This window comes from Coturnix japonica, chromosome Z (genome assembly GCF_001577835.2).
Source record: "Coturnix japonica isolate 7356 chromosome Z, Coturnix japonica 2.1, whole genome shotgun sequence".
NCBI lineage: Eukaryota > Metazoa > Chordata > Aves > Galliformes > Phasianidae > Coturnix > Coturnix japonica.
The window spans coordinates 66,967,015-66,973,903 of record NC_029547.1 but is presented as its reverse complement, the minus strand read 5'-3'; positions in this window follow the sequence as shown (position 1 = coordinate 66,973,903).

The window sequence follows — 6,889 nt, the reverse complement described above, 5'->3', positions numbered from 1 at the left end:
GAGCAGGGAGTAATATGGAATAACATGAATAGACTGTAAAAATGCTCTTTCCAATTGACATGTCCGTGTAAGAAAGAAAAAGCAGGAATGGATAAAACTGCCTAGCAGCAGTCAACTACTAATACATCATTTTGTCTTAACAGATGAATTCATGAGAATCATCTCCAAGTCTGCCTTGGAAAAGGACCTTCTGTTCACAAGCCAGCAGAAGTCTTGTATTACAGTAGTTGCTGCAACCTGATGCAGACCTAATTCAGCTTTCTAGCTTCGTCTCAAAGCCCTTCAGGGAATTTCAAACAGAGCAAACTGGGAGACTGAGGTACCCTGTCTTGGTATATGGGAGAGCATATGGAAATTAAGAATGACAGTAACAGCACTTTTCAGCTTTAATTTGCCGATGAATTCACATAATAGCTAATTTTAGAATGGAAAACAGAGAGCATTTAAAACAGAGAACCTTGCATGTACTTCAGAAACAGACAGGTGGTCTTGGGTCCCAAGCTAAGTAGCTTGTGCACTGCAGTAAGAAGAATGTAGCTCCGTGTCTTATGCCTAGTTAGCACTTTTTTTCTGCTCCAGACAGCTCTGATTTTGAACAGTTTAATAGGATGCATACACTGTATTTTAAGACTGTCATTCATTTGGAAATATGAACACATTAGTGAGTTAACAGAGATGCCATAAAGAGGCTAAAATAATTAATCGCTTTGCCTCAGTTATTGGATTCAAGGGCACAGGAACATGAACTCCTTTCAAGAACATCCCTGAGAGCCCAAAAAGGAAATATTTCTGCTTCTAGTCTGAAGACTTTTGGCAGAAAGTCTGTGGCATACACACCTATCGAACAACAGAGCTCACCAATAGCTTTATGGGGATATTTCCTGCCTTGCACAGACTGGCAATCAATAGACATGGAAGTAAGTGTGCGTTCCAAGGTTATCCCCTATCACTTTCACTCTCCTTTTCATCCTTTTTTTTGTCATCATTGTGCTCTGCTCTTCTTCTCTCTTCCCTTATTTCTTCCTCTTATTTCAAACCCTAGACCCGGTGGGAAAAATCAGGTGTCTGCAGTAGTTTCCTGGGCAGCTGATATTCTTAGTTCAGAGGTAAAAGTAAGTCACTGGTCCTCAAAATGTCTTCCATTTTGGAGCTTGAATGGCACAACAATAACAAACTGCTCTTGACACTGATGGAGTAGAATGACTTTGTATCTAGCAAGGAAGAAACTAGTGGAAGACCACCAAAGAGAGCACCCAGTGTGCTGGCTGTGCTACTGCTCTGTAGATGAAGAAATAACCCACAAGCAATGCCATACAGTACTAGAAATCTTGCCCTTCTTTGCTGATGTTATACCACATAAGAAGTGAAAACTGTATTAGCAACCGAGGATACGAGCTGCAAGTTAGAGATGTTTGCCTTGGAGTTAAATGGTGCTGCTAGACTAGATAGTTTATAAGGTGTGTGGGGAAAGTCTTTCCTAATTCCCTTCAGATAGTGACAAATTCCTTCCATTAGTCAAAGCCTTCAGCTCACAGTTCTGAGCCTCAAACAATATTACCTCCAGGGATGTCTGAAATACCTTGGTTGATGCAAAGATCAAGTGGTTGGATAATTAAAAAATAACAGGACGTGGGACCAGCAATTGGTTTGCTCACCATAGCTGGGTGCTGAAGTGTATATAAAAATCAGCCATAAAATTAAAGCTATGCATGGAGAAACTTACAAGGAATGGTCTGCAATGTGCCTTCCATGTCCTTTCCCAACCACCATCTGGGACTTTAACAGAGTACCTGTCTGTGTTGTTCAGTGCCCTGCAGAGGACATTGTATGTGAGGTTTTTGAAGTAAAGGCTTAAAAAGAAAGAAAAAAAGAAAAGAAAAGCGGTTTATCACAGCAAGCTCGTGCTTGTGCAGACCTGCCATCTGGGATCAGAGGAATCAGCTATATCAGTTTCAAGATCTGAAACAAGAGCTGAACTGAGCCCTTCAATCAAAGTAAATTCCTTACAGTAAAGTATATACGCTTCCCCCAAAGATGCTTGCTTCCCTAAAAATGTTATTTGAGAGACTAAGGGAACGGGCCTGATGGTTAACCTTACATTCTTGGTACAGTGAGACTGTACACATATTAAGTGTTATTTCCCTCCTCTCTGTGCTACCATTCAACAAGACCTGGACAGAGTTAGGTATGGAGGAATGTGATGAGGTTTAATGTGCATGCATATGGTTTTTCCTTCCTGGGACATTGCTCTGACATAGAGTGTGGGTTTGAGTGGTGCAGTGTGGAGCCAGGGGTTGGACTCAAGGAGTCCTGTTGGTCTCTTCCAATCCATACTCTATTGTTCTGATTCTATCATTCTGTTATAGCTCTACGCCACTGGCTGAAAAGCACTGAAAAGAGGAGGGGAGGTAGAATGGGAAATGCCATACCCAAAAACAACAAAGGAGCAGGTAAACATCAACATTTCTACTTGCTTTTTATGTGACTTGACAGTGTTTAATTTCCCTTTGTAGGAACAAATTTATTATTTTTTTTCTTTTTAAAGATTTTTTTTTTTTCTGTCTCAGATCCACTCAGTTTTGAAGCAACGAGAGTCCTATCAAGGACTATAGGCAGGTCACAGAGGGCAAATTACTTGCCAAAATAGCCTCTCTGCAGGGTTTTATTGGTGTTCTGTGTTAAGTTATGTGATAAGTCAGAGTTAGTGTTGCATAACATTCCCCAAGTACTTATTATAACCATTTTTTTTCAGGATAAAGACTGATTCACTTTCTGCAATGCTGCTGTTGTTTCATTCCTGCCGAAACTTTACAGATAGATGTTATTGCTCTACAATACATGCTGCCTATTCCTGCATTTGCGCTAAACTCACATCTGCTTTTCACCATATTATATATGCTCTTGAGTTACTAAATCCAGATTCAACAGAAGTGTGCACCTTCCTTATATTTTCTGAATTTATAACTCATTAGGTCTTTGAATCACAGCAAACCTGTTAAATGGGTGCTACTTTTTGAGTAATATTTACTAAACCAACAGACCCAAAACTCGAGAGTCTTCATGGAGAGGACTGGACTACACAAGATTTGGCTTCCATGTTCCCTCAGGACACCCAGTGTAAGTCGGAACCCAAGGGAGGTCCTTCCATATCCCTGTGGCCTCCTGTTTTCATAGATACAGGAGAAGAAATATATTCCAGACTCCTGGACTAAGCAAGCAATCACTCACAGGTAATATAAATCGAGTAAAAATGGTAGGGGGAGAGGGAAGGAGGAGGTGAGAGGAGGTAAGGGGAGGTGAGATGAAGTTGAGATGAGGTTGGATGGAGGGGAGGTTTGTTTAGTTATTCTCTATTGACATTAGGTAGATACAATTGATCAACTCTTTAAAACAGCCTTGAGTGCATAGCAAATCAAGCCATACCATGCCCAGGAACTCTGATTTTTGGGGGTGCCCCAAAGGAAAGCGTATGGCATCCTGAGTCTTGCCTTTGCTTGTCAGCATGAGAACAGGGCAGGGGAAATAGGTCCTGTGTGCACAAAAGACACACAACATTAGTGTGTGAGCAGGGATGCTGCCTGGTGCCCACTCTCACCATCTGTATGTTACTGTACCGCTAATACGTTTCCTGCAGTTCAAGGAAGGAAACGGAAAGACAGAGCATCATTGAGCAAGGATTCAGATTAAAGGACAAATGTGGCTGACCAAAGTGAACAATTACATGAAGCAAAGGGAAAATAACAACTAAAGATCTTTCATTGCCAGCCAGCTAATTATCATGAGTTCTGGACTTAACTGTTCAGGCATAGAATTAAAAACCTTAATTATATTGTCACCTTTGTCTCTCAGCTCCTATTGCCCACAAATGAATCCATTGACTCTAACTGCAGCTGATGAGAAGAAATAGATGGCAGTCCCAGCGAGGTGGGAGAGGGGAATTTAAAAAAAAAAATAAATTGAGAGGCAACATGCTGATGGCTGCACAGCTGGGTGACAACTACATTCCAGGACATTATAAATTAAAAAGACTTTTAATGAGACAAATATGGGTTTGATGGATTTCATGCTTTCCTTCCACTCCCCCCTCCCACTTCCTATGCTCTCCCTGCCACCACCGTTGCCTTTTTAATTGTAAGTCATGCCTCTTGTCAAATAATTTTCCTGTCTTTGCCACCGACTCCCCAGAGAGCCTCATTTGTAGTCCCATGAAATCTTTAGCTTGTGTTTTACTGGAGAGCAGTGGCCACAGGTGACACATCACGAGGCTGAGACAGAGACCCTGTTTGTGGGCAAAGAGCAGCGCTGCCTGCCCCTGGCTGTTGTTGGGAAGTAAGATTTTGCTGGTAAGAAATGTAAGTGTTTGACCCTGGTTGTGAGATAAAAAACCTCAGAGCCACACGTGGCCAAAGCTCCCTTGCTGCAGCCCTGATGAAGCAGTTTGGTGCTCACTCGAAGCCCACCTCTCCAGATACAAGGTTTTGGTGCTTTTCTTTTTTTTCCTTCTTTCCAGGGACTTTATTTTTTTATAAGATATCTCAAGTTCACATACTGAAAGCACAAGTAAAATGCTGGAGACTACCAGGCAGACCCAGGGAGAGGTCCTGCAGCTCTGCCCCTGCTCATTATGAACCAAATTAAGGCACCATTAGCAACTTAAGGCACAGGCAGTGCTGTTGCAGCGCTCAGCTGTACTACAGCTCTGGAGGCACTGGGCACACCTGAGCCAAAGCCTTCTCAAGCCTGACAGCGTGTTTTTAACATGTGTTGTCATGGTTACATGGGGTGAGTTAATGTGATGGAACTCACGAGTGGAGCAGAGGGGCTTGTTTCAGACATAGCTGGCGGACATGGCTGTGTCAGAGGCAGCGCATGTTTACACCTATTTATTACCTCATGTAGCAGCAAGACTTCCAGCTGTGGGTTTGAAAGCTTCGACTTCAAACTCTATTTGTGTTTTTCCTCTGTTGGACTTCTTCTGCCATGGTTTTGTTCCTCCTCTGCCTGCTGCAACCACCTGCCAGTGTCTGGCATTGGCGGAAGGTGCTGTGTGTGCAGTGTTCAGCCTCCAGCAACAGAACCAGAGTTTAAGGTTTTGGAGTAGGAGGATAAATGATATTCCCTAATTTGGGCTGCCTGCATTCCGTAGGCAATAGCAGTGGCTTCACCTAGTGATAAAACTTGATTGCTGAGTCTGCAGGGTTTCCTTTTGTTAGTTTTATTGGCATGTTATTAACTATTAAAAAAATACTTTCTAGCACAGTCTGAATTCTCTGGTTATTTGTGAAGTCTCAGAGTAGAATTCTCTCTTTAAACGTACATTGTACCATTCTATTATTTCTTGCAGTTGTCATACATTACACTCTGGACTTTAGAGCAGGGAAGGCCTACAGTGTTTTAAAGTGTAAAGCTCAGTCTATGCCACGAATATTTAAGTTCTTCCCTTCTTAAGTTCTTCAGTTCTTCAGTTCTTAAGTTCTGTGTTCTTCCCTAATCAGATGCTAACTGTAAGCCCAGTGAAACCTCATCATATCTTAGCTGTTCAGTGTAACCATGAAGCCAAAACATCAGTTTCCATCTACAACTGAGGTTTAACATCACTTGTGCTAACTTTGGACACATCTGCTCATGCTTACAGGCTTTCTATAGGTGCTTCTGAATTGTGGTGTCAGTAGAATTTTTAAGGGCTTTAAAACACATTGCAGAGCAAGCTGAGGACAAGGGTTTCTGTAGTTTCTGTAGTTGCACCATCATCTTCTCAGAGACGGGGGTGAGGTTGAGCAGCCTGTACTTCTCTGTGTCCTCCTTTTGGCCTTCTTAAAGACAGGAACAACATTTACTGTTCTCCAGTCTTCAGGCACTTCCCACATTCTCTAGCGTTGGTTGAAGACTATTGGGAGCATCTGCTTTTTTTACAAAACTGTGCAATTCCTCAGCATTCCTGGGTGCATCACAGCAGAGAACATTACCCAAAATTCTAAACAGAAAAAGGAAAAGAAAAAAAGTTTTAAAAATCTTTAGAAATCATTTGAATTGCAAAAGTAGTTCTCTGTAAGGTCAGCTCAACACAGCAGCAGTGTGTAGTCAGCAATTTGAGTTATTGCTATCAAGCAAACTGTTATGGTCTCCTGAAAGGATTTCTGTACATTAATGCTTCTCAGGCTCTTGGGATCTCTTTTTCCAGGACAAGTGTATATTATTATTGCCAACGTAACTTTAAATTTCTCTCCTTGAATTATTTGCCTTTATTCACCCTCCTCATCCTTGCTTTAATTTTTTTGCTGTTTTGCAGTCAGATGCTGTTACATCCACACGCGACGAGCAGGTCATTCTTATGACAGCAGGTCCACTCCAGTCTATGGATTTCATTTAATTAAAATGTTACAACAATTAGAATGAAATGACAAACTTTAAGAAAAATTATCTTGGCTTCTCCATGAAGTTACTTTGCATGCACAATCTGGTCTTTGCAAGGGGCATTTCCATGACTATTCAGAAGAAAACCTAATGAGTCACCATTCCTGGATGTGTTTAAAAACCGTGTGGATGTGGTGCTCAGGGACATGATTTAGCAGAGGGTTGTTAGGTAGGAAAGGATGGTTGGACTCAGAGATTGATAAGGTCTTTTCCAACCTGAGCCATCTTATTCTATCTAATCACAGGTTGTATGATTCTATATAAGTGCAATTGTGGAAGCAATGACCACTTCAGCAAGACAGTCTTGTCCGATTGAATATCAACTCTCCATACTGTTGCAGGAGGCTGGTAGCCTCAGAAACGGTGTCTCCCATCCTGCAGCACATAACTCCACAATAAACTGTCTTCTGATTCAGTCCTCTGGCAGCTAAAGCCTGAACTTTAATCCTTGAAATATTCTGTACTGCTGCGAAGG